This window comes from Pantherophis guttatus, chromosome 1, assembly GCF_059756535.1.
Source record: "Pantherophis guttatus breed Tessera chromosome 1, ASM5975653v1, whole genome shotgun sequence".
NCBI lineage: Eukaryota > Metazoa > Chordata > Lepidosauria > Squamata > Colubridae > Pantherophis > Pantherophis guttatus.
Window position 1 is genome coordinate 280,619,511 of NC_142063.1, and position 15,175 is coordinate 280,634,685.

The window sequence follows — 15,175 nt, forward strand, 5'->3', positions numbered from 1 at the left end:
GGCATCAAATTTTTCAAAATATTCCAAGGCACTGAAAACATGTACATGAAAATCAGTGTTTGTTGTATTTGAAACTATGCCTTACAAGGACAGACTAAAGGAACTGGTTACGTTTAGCCTTGAGAAAACAATACCGAAGGGCAACCGTAGCTCTTGGGAGATCAAAGAAAGTCAAGATGAAGGTCATAACAGTATGATTGAAGCCTTGTCCCTTTGCATGTGAGTGTATCACTGCTGTGGTAGGGTGTAGTTACAGTTTTCAAAAATTAGAAGAGGTCTCACACAGAGGTCAAGGCCTCTTCTCTATCATCCCAGAACACAGGGCATAGATAATAGTTTGAAGTTACAAAATGGACTGGAGTGAGTTGGACTGAAAAATTTCCAAAAGTAGTAGAACCAGTTTACATGCAATGCTCCTCTTCAGCAGACATTTCATTGGACAAAAAGCGGGACAACCATGCTAGGAATGTTTTAATTTGGATTTCTGAATTGAGGTTGAGTAGAGCCTGATGGGTTTAACATCCCTTTCCGAGTTTGATTCAATTACTGTTTTCGGTGGAAGCTACTGTAGAAAATGTAATTAGAGGTGAGGTACCCAGCAGGCCCTGACTCTGCTTTAGTTGGCAAAATGATTTGGGTAAGCTATTCCAGGCAATATGAAGAGCCCCTCCAGATGAATGCTTAATAGACCTTGGGAATATAAAGGAGGCAGCAAGACAATAAGAGTGGGGGGGCGGGAACAGAAGAGATTACACCCAGCTATACATCTCCACCCCAGGCCACCCCAATGATGCCCTTGAAGTGATGTCCCAGTGCCTGGAGGCTGTGCAGATCTGGATGGGGAGGAACAGGCTCAAGCTCAACCCTTCCAAGACTGAGTGGCTGTGGTTCCCGGCATCCCGATATAGTCAGTTGACTCCATCACTGACTATCGGGGGGTGAGTCTTTGGCCCCTGCGGAGAGGGCGCGCAATCTGGGTGTCCTCCTGGATACGCAGCTGTCTTTAGAGGAACAACTGACAGTGATAGCCAGGGGGACCTTTTGTCAGGTTCGCCTGATCCGCCAGTTGCGGCCCTTTCTTGATCGGGATTCCCTGTGCACAGTCACTCATGCCCTTGTCACCTTGTGCCTGGACTACTGCAATGCTCTCTACATGGGGTTCCCCTTGAGGAGCACCCGGAGGCTCCAACTGGTCCAGAATGCGGCCGCGCGGGTAATTACGGGAGCTGCCTGGCGCTCCCACATAACACCGCTCCTGCGTGAGCTGCACTGGCTCCCAGTGGTCTTCTGGGTGCACTTCAAGGTGTTGGTTATCACCTTTAAAGCGCTCCATGGCATAGGACCTAGTTATCTTCGAGACCGCCTGCTGCTACCGATGACCTCCCACCGACCTGTGCGCTCCCACAGAGAGGGCCTCCTCGGGGTGCCATCAGCCAAACAATGTAGGCTGGTGACCCCCAGGGGGAGGGCCTTCTCTGTGGGGGCACCTACCCTCTGGAATCAGCTGCCTCCAGAGATAAGGAGAATTCAAGACCTCGGTGCCTTCCACCGTGCCCTTAAAACTTTCTTTTTCCAGCAAGCCGGGCTGGCTTAACATAACATTTTTAAAAAACATTTTTAACTGGTTTGTCATTTTAAATTGGGGCCAAATTAATATATATCCTTTTAATTGTTTTTAATGTTTGTATTGTATGTTTTTAGCTGGCTGTACACCGCCCTGAGTCCCTCAGGAGAAGGTGCGGTATATAAATTCGAAATAAAATAAAATAAATAAAAATAAAATAAATAGAGTTTTGGGTCCAGGTGAGGGAGGAAGATTTGGAAAGAAACTTGAGATAACTCTGCCTTAATTACTTTTCTAGGTTTTCAAAGTTCTGTTTATTTACTAGCAACAAAAAATATATTTCCTGAATTCCTGAACTAGTCCTAGTTTCCTGAGTTTGATAGCTCCTGGCATTTTATAGCAACACTGTGCTAGATGGACCAATGATCTGCTTCAAATATGGTTGGTTTTGGTGTTTCTAACCAACCATGTAACAATCTTCTTCTGTCTGCTATGTTCTAATGGCAACACAGCCCATTTCTGGTAGTGACTGAAGCTGACATGAAAAGTCAACCTATACAATAGTGGTCTGAATTTTATAAATTCTGAATTCTATAACCAAGAATCTTTAGTGACTCATATGTACATTTGAGAATAGAAGCTAATTATTGGAACAGAACATGGAACACATAATGTTTGACCATACATTCTCAAAGCAATGTAATTACTCATTCTTTTCCATATGCTTTGGCAGAAAATATATAAAATATACAAATACATATATACAGTATGCATTCTTAAGCCTTATTATATTTGGTTCTAGTTACATGTGTCAAATGTTGTAGGCCAGTGATGACACAGAGTGTTGAAGAATTGAAAGATGGGAAACAAACAGTGGAAAGATGAGAAATGAGAAGTAGTTGGGTTTGGGGTCAACACATAATAGAGATGATATGGAAAAGAAGAAGAACCCATTTATTGACTGATTTATCTATTTTATTGCTCCTTGTACTGTTTCCTAAATTAACAAAGAAGCAGTTTCAAAAAATCGCATCATTTCTCTGTTTATATAGAGCAGGAAAACATCCTCTGAACTCAGATTTACCAAAAAAACAATTACAATATGAATGTGTGTGTGTGTGTTATATATTTTGGGAAATAAATATATAAATATACTTGAAGCATATTGAAAAGTTTAAAATGTCAAAGTTGTCACCAGAAAATAGATAGTGTTGTAGGCAAATTTGGATTTTCACTGAGTTTTTTGTATAGCAGTGGTAATTACTTTTTGTAAAGTAAATTGTTAATTGTAAAGTAACTATACAATTGAACATACTAAATCTCAAATAATGGTTAAAATGGAATATGTGATGGGGTGCACATAGTGTGCGTGGGTTTGCTTATTAACAAGCTTCTTAACTTGGAATAATGCACATACAGAGCATTGCTTTATTCTAATCCCATTCCGTCTTGCCATTTTCATGCTTGAAGAATAATGATCTATGCATAAATATCACAGCCCACAAAAATGTCTCTATAATATTTATTGGGCAGATGTGTAGGAAGAGATACACTTAATTAGTTAATTAAGGCTTTCTTTATACTCCCTTTCTATATCTTTAGACAGATTGCAATATTAAAAAAAAATCCACCTTCAGCACAACAATAAGTATATAGTGCCATAGGTTGTAACAAAATATACATGTATATATCACTCTAAGGTTTAATTTGTTAGTCTGCCATATAAATATTCCTGAACATGCTATGACCAAGTAATGTGAACTTAGTGTTTCTTGGAAAACAAATGGAGCACATTTTTATATGCTTGTTGTTGTTTTAAGTTTTTCTATGCCTCTTCTAGAGATTTTCAACCTCCTAAAAATAAATCATTGAAGACATCCTATTTCCAGGAACAATCCACCTGTGCTTTCCATCATTAAATTTGGTGGCCCAACTGAAACGAAGAAGGAATCATCAAGAAGGAAATGCCATCTAATGAATGCTAGAAGCATATCTATCTATCTATCTATCTATCTATCTATCTATCTATCTATCTATCTATCCATCCATCCATCCATCCATCCATCCATCCATCCATCCATCCATCTCAATCATGAGCTCCTCTTTGTCAGGCACCATAAATTCCCCTCTTAAATGGGAGCTCCTTTTCCCTCCCGTTTGGTTAGAGGTGGATCCAGCTTTCATGATTGCCTGGTGATTTGGCAGCCAGTTGATTTCCATTTTTGTAAATTACCATCCAGACAATGATGACAAGAATTAACCCCCTGCCCACTCATTTGTAATCCAGGGTCATTTATCTAGTTCTTCTAACTAATTTTGGGAGGAGATATGAAATAACAGCCCTATAGGAGGCCTCCTGAATTATTTACTGTATGTAAACAAAGGGCTGCATTGTGTTGAGAGAAACATACAAAAATAAAAGTTTGAGATCCCCCCCCCATTTTTTAGAGGAGTCTTTGTAAGGCAAAACAACATTTTATAGATTAGGATATTAATCCATTATTAAAATCAATAGTAGCCATTCATACTTAGCAATAATAAATGACAGCTGTACATTACGAAAATACACTCAACAATGTGGTGTTCACCTTATGGTAATAAAATCTTAACATTATTACAAATGCAGCTTTTAAAATCATATCTATTTCTACATACATATTGTGGGAAGATTAAGATTTTGACTTAACTTCTCCCCCATTTTCAGAATAAATAGAAATATTTTTCTATGTGCAATTTAATTACCCATTATAGAATATAGAATATTTTTGTATGAGGTTTGTTATATAATCTGCTTTTAAGATCCCCATTATATTATATACTGTATTGTAGAAATATTTTAACATCCTTAGTCAACCATTAAAGTGCACTGCACCAAGTCATAGAGGAGTGAGTATAAATGTTAATTATTCATAAATGTTACTCTGGACTATTCATTTATCAAAACTGACTGGATCTAAAAAATATAAAGTACCATTCTACCAATGCAGCATCTTTGAGAAGATATACTTTATTTCCAATCAGTTTGAGTTGAGAGCCACACTAATTCTAGCATCTATTACATGTCTGATTCCACCTTTTATCCCCCCCGCCCATCTTCATAATTTAACATTCCTGGTTGTCTTTGACTATCAAATATTTGTCAAATATTTCATTGGCACTTGAAATTAAATTGTATGTTACTTATACTTTACTCTGCTTTCCGTCTTTATGCAAATTACTGTCTTACTATGAGATCATTGATATGTCTAAGATCAAAAATGTTTTTTAATAGAATTAAAAAGGATATGCAGAGTTTTAAGCGTGGAAGTATTGACTTTGAATTGAAATCCTTATGGACAGATAAGGAAATGAAGAAGCAAAATAGATAAATCAGATAGCAATGTTTGAATGCTTAATTGTTTAAATGGTTCAAAGTTTAAGTGAGCTTTAAATAAAAACAAGAAGTGCTTATGGTATAATAAAGATAGAAAATAAAAAATAAAAGATAATTAAAATAGAAGTGGGAAGTTAAGGTGACTAAAAGTGATATCTTCATAAAAGCATAATTTGATGTAACATGTTTTAGTTTTAATTTGATAACAAAGTGGTGGATGATAATTATGATCAATTGTTAATGATTATAGATGATATAATAAGGTACATAGATGGAAGTAATAACTGAGATTGAGTATAACACATGTTGGAAATTATTAATATTAAGAAATAGATGGGGATACACCCTGGAAGAGTATAGCTGGAAACAGTGGATTAATAGACAACATATTGAAAAAGAAAATTTTAAAATAATTTAGCAGAATAGTAGTTGGAGATATGGAGGAGAATATGCTGAAAGCCAAAATAATGTAATGCTGGAAATCAACCAAATAATAGGTGGAGTTATGGAGGAGAGTGCTGGTAATCAGCCAAAATAAAGCATGCTGGAAATCAGCCAAAACAATGGAAAATGCTGGAAATCAGCCAAATAATAGTTGGAGTTATGGAGGAGAATATGCTGAAAACTCAATTAAAATAAGTAATGCTGGAAATCAGCCAAATAATAGGTGGAGTTATGGAGGAGAATGCTGGAAATCAGCCAAAATAAAGCATGCTGGAAATCAGCCAAAATAAGAGAAAATGCTGGAAATCAGCCAAATAATAGTTGGAGGAGGAGAATATGCTGAAAACTGAGCCAAAATATGTTATGCTGGAAATCAGCCAAACAATAGGTGGAGTGATGGAGGACAATGCTGAAATTAGCTAAAATAAACCATGCTAGAAATTAGCAAAATAACTGGAGGTATAGAGGAGAATACATTGAAGAATAATTATTAATAAGGGGTGAAAAAGAAAATGTTGGGCGATAATTAAAATGAAATGAAAAATTTTGAGATGTCTGTGTAAAAGTTTAAGATTAAAAGATTGGATGAATTGGGTCTAGAAAACGAGAAAAATAGAAAGAAATTTTGATTAATAAATTGAAATAAAAATTGAGTTGTATATGTTTAGAAATTAAGATTCGTGGTGATAAAATTGTAAGGTAAATATATAGATTAACAGATTAGACTGCCTTTGTGTTTAATGTTGATATTAAAAGGAGCAATGGAGACAAATTTAGACAGAGCGGTATTGAATTTTGATTTATAATTGAATTTATAATTGAATATAAAAATGAGCTTTGCTTTAGTAGGAAATTAAGATGTATGATGAGATAATAGAAAGACTTAAATTAAGATGTTGGAATTTATGTTAAAAATATAAGTCTTCATTTGTTAAACTAGTATACCTATTTGTGATTGGACCAAGACTTTGTTTTTGGGGGGAAAAATTTTTATGTTTATGTTTGAAAAAATAAAAAAAATTTACAAAAAAAATGTTTTTGTAGTAATTTTCATCTTAACTATGTGTATAACCACAGACCTGGGTTGATTCCTAAAATTGAGATGGCCATTAAACATGGAATTCACAGGAGCTATATGTAGCTAACATTGCATAAATCAAACCCATCCAGTTTCATAAGAATCTTGTTTATTTATTGAAATGCTGCATATGAAACTTGGACTATCTTCATATGTATAATATCCGAAATAGCATTGAGTTGGGAGAGTATTGATGTCTCTTTAGCTGCTTGCTGACTTTTCTCATCTTCCTTCCTTCCTTCCTTCCTTCCTTCCTTCCTTCCTTCCTTCCTTCCTTTCTCCCTCCCTCCCTCCCTCCCTCCTTCCCTCCCTCCCTTCTTCTATCCATCACCACGAAGAGTTTCCTCATAGCCTTTCTGTTGGCCAGAAAAATCTCTGGCTGCTGTTGGACATCTGGCAGATAGACAATCAAGCACCTGTGTGCCAGATATGTACAGCTGTATGGGTGACACATGATCCATCTGCAATCCATATCAAATGCTGCTGCCAGTTGCTTTATTCTGTGTGGATTGGAAGGGTGTGTGTGCATGTGTGTGGAAAGCCATAACAGAATTGTAAAAATCACATTTCCCTTCTAATTGATTTCTTCCTCTCTTTTCATCTCATCGTGTTTCTTTGTTCACATTTTGTTGATAATGTGGCAATTGTGGTTCTGATAGATGTGCTAGTTCTATAAAAGCCTGTTCTACATTATGCCAAGCAGTGTATGTCTGCTCAGAATTAGTAATGAATATCTTACAAAATTATTGCTCTATGGCTGGGCAGCTGAGTTAGCCATACTCACTTGGAAGTTTTGATTCAAGCTAGGGAAAATATCGTAGCTACTTTGGGTAGCTACTGCAGGCAAATCTGCCCTCTTGACACAGGTTATTGTATCCAGCTCTTCTTTCCTGCATACAATTATCCAATTGCAGGAAAGATGATGAAATCAGGCTGACTAGTTTATTATTACAATGTTAGCAACGTTAGCATCTAAGTCGGTAAGTGAATTGTAAGCTAAAAAAATCTTATAAAGATAACAAACAGTGCTTGTCAAGTAGTACTTCTTAGTTCATACTTTTTCTAGATTTCATTTAGGAATATATTTACAATATTGCCTACTGTTACTTTTCGCCCCTGAAATTTCATAGATTATTAATCAACTTCCTTTTCCACTCCTAACCAGCATATCCCACTGTTCTTATTTTTACTCTTCCATCGCTCCTTAATTCCTCTATCTGGTCTTCTAAAACTGTGTATTATTTATTTATACATATGTTTCCTGAAATCTAGAAAGTCTGGAGCATCATCTTGGCATCAGTTAACTTTGTACCTGAAGCTTTGTTGGATATTATCATGCAGAGTATAATTTACACCTAAAATCGAGAAATCAATATTAGGAGATTTTTAATTCCAAAGATTTGTAGTTTCTAATATAAAAGTGAAAATTAATCTCACCATGATTGTACCAAAAACATTGCAACAGTACTGGTAACATGAAGGAAGTCAGTCACCTGAGGAATAAGCATAAAAGGAGGCAAGCTATTGCTCTGTTCTTGTATCAAAAACCTGCATTTTATTTTATTATTTTTTACTTTTATTTATTTTATTTATATTTATGTGAACATTTAAATCCTGTTCTTTTGTTGCCTATGCAGAGAAGCATAAACCCATTAACATGAAAGGCATTCCAAGCATGGGGTGGAGAAGTGAATAATATTTAAAACAATAGATACAGCCAGTAAAAAAGATAAGCTATCTTTCAGTTCAGTCCTCTTGCTTGATTGCTACCGTAGCTTCTTCTGAACCAAATGATCCCCAAAGTTGCTTAACAAACCAGGCACTAACAGAAATCCAAACTTCACGCCAGTGTTTATTCTCCTGACTCTGCCCTGGATTTTCTGCTGTGCCTTTTCCTGCAGTTTGACCTTCCTAAAGCAACTTGCAATTGAATGTTCTTTCTGGCACAAGAAAACTACTTCCTGCTCCTCCCTTGCTGGCTGACTGATGAGGAGGCCTGGTTGGTTTTCCTGTTGCCATTACGATCTTCCTGTGAGTCAAGGCATGTAATGTAGCAGTGATCTTGGGCACTTCAGCAGAGATGAGTGTAATGCTTCTCTTCAAACCTCAGTTCCAGGCTATTAGTTCTAAATCCATTTATATTACAGTTGGGCAACTTATAACACAAGGGTCTCATGATTTCATTAGTCTCTTGATCCCTTTTCAGATCCCTTATGCAATCATCTAAAAGTGTACTTACTGATGCACACTGCTGCTTTGCACCACGGTGCTTTCCCCAATATCTAGGCTGCACAACTCTCAATGATTGCTAGATGAGTGCAAAGAGACACAGGAAAACATCCAAGACTTTGGTTCCATCTAGTGGTGATCTGGATTTTTGTAGCCCATATCTGGTAGTTCCACCCATGGGGCCAACCCAGTAGCTCGGGAAAAAGAAGGGGTGAAATGGACAAATGTTTTGCTTGTTTTGCCCTCTCTTTCATAAGAAGACAAGGCAGTCTGCAAAGTCTTTGGGTTGCTTTCTCCTTCTCCTTCCTTTTCCTACTTCTCCTTCTCCTTCCTCCCGCCCCCAATGAGACTATTACACTTTATATTTGTTTTGCCAGCATTTGTTTCTCTTCCTCCAAAGGTTTTATTACTTCTTTATTATCTTCTCAACCTATTGGAACTGTAAAACCCAGATTTCTGACAGGATGGCACATTTCAGCTCATCTCATCTGAAAAACACTAATTTAAGAAAAGTTATCAAAAAACTTCCTAGATTCTCCTTTTTAATTTTCTGGGCACATGTTTGTATTGTGTATTTTGTAAAATGTAGGAGAGAATTTATTGTGGGTGCTAACTGATTAGTTTTTCCCTTCTGTCTTATAGGTATAAAAGAAATACAGGATTATAAATTCTTGTGGGATTCGAATTTTAAACAACCTTTAAGCTTTTTGAAAATATCTATTTAAAATATTTCTCTCTTTTTTTTAAAGAAAACCCCTCTTTAAGAATGCAATATGGCTGCGTTGAATTTTCTTGACAGTCCCATTCTTAGAGTTTGATATTCAATTCAGTATTTCAAGTGTTTCTTTATTCTGTCTCTCATATGTCCTAAAGTTATGCATATTCTGGAGCAGAGGTGTTCAAATGTTCAAAGCAACGAGATGAGTTGGCAATATGTCTCCTTCTGTTAAATTAATAATTACAATTTGGTGACTCCATTTGGAAGATCTCTGGGTATGGCACCCAATTATTTATAAGGCTACATGCAGAATTGGAGTTGCAGGGTGTGCTTGCCTGAACTTGTCAGTAATTTGTCATTGTTCTATTGTGGATCTTTCTGGATTACTTTTTGCATCTTCAGATCATTGCCTGAGTTGGGCAAGTGCAATACAAAATTCAAAGTAAAAGTAAAGCTTTCCTTGAATTAAACTCAGTTTCTGTTGATTTCATAGACTTCGTAGTAATTTTCATAGCAAACAGTCTGGAAATGGTTTGCAATTGCTTTCCTCTGAGATTGTTTTCCTGTCTAGTTTATAGGGCTGGGCTCCCATTCAAGTACTAACCTGTTCCAACACTATTTAATTTTTCAAAATCCGTTGCTACAACATAGCTATCAATTGCTACATTTTAATTTGGAATCTCTACCCATTGCTACTCTAAGAATGCAATTATTTCATCTGGAAAGTATTGAGGTCTTCTGTGACATATGAGCAATGCAATACTGGTTACAAATCTATCCCCTTTTCATGATATGCCCATTCTAGTTCACTTTTGCTTACTACACTGGGTTGGGCTTCTGAGCAACTTCCAGAGTCACATATCTATATTCCTGGCCAATAATGGTAAATGTCTCTCCATCCTGCTTTCTTGAAGTACCTAGGAGTGCTCGTGGCAGCTGCCACACAAGTGTGTGAGCAAAGGTCTTGTTCAGTCTCTAATGCTTTCACTGATACCTGTTGTGAGGATAGAACAGCTCTCAGATTGGTTCTTCTGCAGATCAGATACAGAATTCTGAATCAAACAATCAGTTGGCCAGGAGTATACAGTAAATACTCTCAGCCTCTGACAATTTGGCCTAAATATTCAGTGGTTCTGGTAGTGTCTTTGCACATTTTTCAGCAGGTGGTGAAAAACTGATGCACAACTGCAGGTTTCTATATTATCAGCAGATTTGCATGTTTAAAAGGTGATCTCAGCATTCCCTCAGGAAGAGATGTCACACGCAAGTTCCTTTTCAGATACATATACTTTTGCCATAGGGGACATTCTAGCTTCCCCATCACGTTCTATAATGTGTAGGGTATCATTCTACAAATATAGGTTTTCACTCAGGAAAGGAATGTCATTGTTGCGAAGATAAAATAAATACTGATGCAAATTACATTTTGGATGATTACATATAAAAACAACTTGTTTGAACTAAGTTATCCTTCAGAAGTATCGGAACTGAATTCCCCATAATGCTCAGCCAACAGGGCCTTGGGGAATGATAAAACGTGGAGCCCAATATATCTGGAGGACAGGAGGCTAGATAATTTTTTGAGGATACATAGGTTCACATTTAAATTTAGGGAGAGATCAAGAATTGTGAACTCCTTTGCTTAGGTAACAGGCCAAATCATTATTATTTAATATTGGAAGGAAAAATCTATACCTGACTTGCTGTAGTGGGTTATTGTATGCATTGTGTGTCAACATTGTATTTATGAGATAATGTTTATCCCTCCTTATAATGATAATATAATTATCATTATTGATCACTTCCCCTCCCAGATAAATAATATACTCCACTATGTCATCACTAAGAAAACTCATAGATATATTTCTTTTTTTTGCTGTTGTTTAATAAAAAGGAAAACATTATAGAACACTGAATTGGAAGAACAGGTTAATCATGTAATTATTTTCTTTGATTTATGTTGTCAAGATCTAACGTATAACTGCATTCCTATACATTCCTAAATTTGTAAAATGTACTGATCAAATTCAGAGGCAATTTTATCTCCCTTTTATTCTTATTGTATGCCATTAAAAAAAAAAAGCAACCACATTCATTTACATTTTTTTGCATTTGCCAAACTCTACAGATTTATCTTAAGCTCCTTGATTGTGGCCCTCTGCATGATGAAGTAACACTTTGACAGTTGATATGATCGGCTGTCAGATCAGAACTGAACACACTGTGCTGCCTTTTGGGCCAATGAGAACGGAATGAAATGCTTCTGTCTGCCTACGTTCAAATGCCAACATGGCTTAGATTTGGAAGCTCACCAGAAAAAACATGGAACAAAAGTTCTCTATGACAGTAGTACTCCATGCTCCAAAGTATGTTTTGATGTTTATTGGCAAACAGAGCCAAACCCAACAATAACCACACTGTTTTCAGTCTTCTGAAGCGACTTCATTTCTTCACATTTGTTCCAGCCAGAATTGAGCTGGACAAATTAAACAGAGAGTTGGGTTTGCTTCATTGAACTTGTTTTGTTTTGTTTTTTTTAAAAAAACCAAAGAAACAAAAAGCTTTAGCAGTCACTCTGGTTCAAAAACAGTTGACTACAGCCACCTATTGCTTCTGGAGACAACATTGCATTTATTATCTCTGAAGTTGTTGCACCATCTGGTGGTGAAACAACAGTACATTTCTTTTCTTTTCTTTTTTTTCCTCATTAGGATGTTCACAAACCACTCTTGTGACTGTGTCCAGCCTAGGTAGAAGGTAGCTTAGAACTACTGACAGAAGCCTGAGAAAAGTGCATTAGATAAGTAAGCATTTCTCATAGCCAATAATTTAATGTTCAACAGCAAAAATTGTTGTTGCTGTTGTTTTAAAGAGTAAATATTTGAGGGATCCTTGATGCTCTCTGAGCTTGCTTGTTTTCTTGTAGACATTTCATTACCCAAACTAGGTAACATCATCAGTGCTAGCATTGTCCTAGTTTGGATAATAAAACATCTGCAAAAAGCAAGCTCAGAGAGCACCAAACAAGCAAGCTCAGCGAGTACATCAATCTTGAGCTAAAATATTCTCCTTTATTATGTTAAATATTTCTTTCTTTCTCAGTTATTCTTTGCCTATCAAAATTAGAAATAAATGTTTGCTTTTCAACATGTCTTTACATAGGATTACTTGCCATTTATAAAGTTTCATTCTTAAGCCAGAATTCATGTTCCATACGAACCAGGGGTAGTATTGACTTACCTTCACTACCGGTTTGCAAATATGAGTGTGAGCGCACTTGCGTGCGCTTTGCTCGTACGCACTTCACTCGTGCACACTTTGCTCATGCGCGCTTCGCTCATGCGCGCTTCGCTCGTGCCTGACATCTCTGCATATGCGCAGGCCTTCTGCACATGCGCAGAGCATCAAAAACAGGACGTGATGAGGTCCGGGTGGATGGGCTGAGCCTCCTGCAGCCGCCGCTACCAGTTTACCCGAACTGGATAGAACCGGCTGAATGCTACCACTGATACAAACTCATATGTTGAGCTGTTCTTGCATATTCAAGTATATGCAATATATATAGCGCCTGGGTTGCATGAAATCATTGGCTTTATTAACTCTGAACCACCATTTTACTCTTTCAGTCACTATTATGCTGCTGCATCTGGTTACTGGACTGTGACGTTCATTATGATTCTCATCAGAATAAACCCTATAAGCCATAAGTCAGTGTATCGTTAGTGCTGGTTCTTGTTGCTTTCAAGAGATTTTCTCAGAGGGGTAAAATAATCAGAAGAAATATGGTAGCACCTTTTTGACTAATGTACTTCATTAAAAAGGATAAGCTCTCCTCTCAGAAGAGTGATTGTCCCTATAAAACTGTGCGATGTGCCGTATTCCGCCCAAAATTCAACAACAACAGAATTTCAGTTGGATAATGGGGAATCTTCATCCATGGGGGATAGATTAGCCAATTTTTTTTTTAAAAAAAAGTTTGCTTGTGCACTCCATTTTAACATGTGCATTTAATGAAAAATTGATGAATCTGCCAGATTCTTACTTTTTCCAAACTGCCTGTCATTCAAAAGTTACATTTCTCCAAACATTCTTTTGCAGATACTTTCTCCAAAGGCAGTTTTGCAACCTCATAGAAAGCTAGTTTTACTAATACACACCAGTTTTCCCTGATATATGTTTGCATAGACTTTTCTCTCTCTCTCTCTTAGAGAATGCATCACATTTTCACATCACAGAGAAATGTGAAACTTCATTAATTTGAAGTACTCAAAAATGAAAAATAGCAAATTCCTATAATACGTTAGTTTACAACTTTTCAATTTAGCCAGAGCTAGGGTGTCCTTGGCAGTACTTCATGTATCTGGTACTTGTATGGACATGCACCAAGAACAGCTGTTGTAGGCACACTATCATGCAGAAGCTGTTCCCAGGGATGACATGTAAAATAGCACTGTTCTTCCTTCTAAAGTAGCAAAGGATCTTGTCAGCAGATTACTAAGTGGGAAATATCCACCTACTGCTTCTCCAAAAGAGAAGTAGAGAAGCCAAATAATAATCTTGCCTCCTTTTGCCTATTAATTGGTCATTCCAGATTCTCCATGTGTGGCATTAATGATGATCATGGTGAAGGATTAGCACACGGGTCTGCAACCTTAAACACTCAAAGAGCCATTTGGACCCATTTCCCACAGAAAACACCGGAAGCCACAAAATCCTTCTTGTTCCTGACTATTTCTTGAGCAGCCACAAAACTAGCATATGTAGTTGAATTAAATGTTCTGTTTTCTCCTGAAACTTTTCTTTTCTTGGATTTATCCATGGTTAGCCTACCGGGGGTTGAAAAGCTCAATAAATCGCATGCTGGCAGGTGTCACACATTGGTGGTTGGGACGCATATTTTGAGTGACAGGGAGCCACAGCAGAGGGGTGAAAGAGCCACATACGGCTCCAGAGCTGCAGGTTGCTGACCCCTGGATTACCACATAAAAAGCCACATTACAGTTGCAGCTACCAGTATTTTCTTTATTGCTGTTCTACTTCATCAATAATATCCATCACTGACAGTTAACACCAATGTATCAAATGTTGGCAAAGTATTTTTCTTACTTTGCTAAAAGCCAGAAACCAGAGATTCAAAGCAGTGTCTTCAGAATAACATGGAGTTCTAGAGACCTTCAGAGCATGCCATCAAATTATAATGGTTCATTAATATAAGAGAAACATTATTAAATAATATTATAAATGGACGGCAATCACATCATTACCTTTAATTTGAATAACATTTAAATGTAAATGAATTTAATTTAATTTTGTTATGATCCATTGAGTACTTTCATTACATGATTGCCTAACTGCATTGTCTTAGTATACAACACATACAACACCTTAGTATACAACACCTATAGAACAAAGCTGAGAGCACAATTTACATGACTTTATTTATAAGCAATGAAGCAGGCAATAAAACATACAACTGCTTCTGTCTATGAATCTTTTGGTGAATTGTTCAACTTGACCAAAAGAGGTCGCTCTTTCTCCACTTTTGTGCAAGCATAACTTAAATTTTTTTTTTTAAGTACACTGAAATTGTTTTCAAGAACTTTATAAAGCAACATTTTGGTATGGAAGTCTTTACTAAATTATCAGTTTCTTCTACTCAACTTTTAACATTCCTTCTTTAATTTTGGGCTCCACATCACAGATCATTCCATTTAGAAGATTCTTCTGGTGTTTGTAAAGTTTGAGCTGCTAGAATGGAAAATCGCTTCC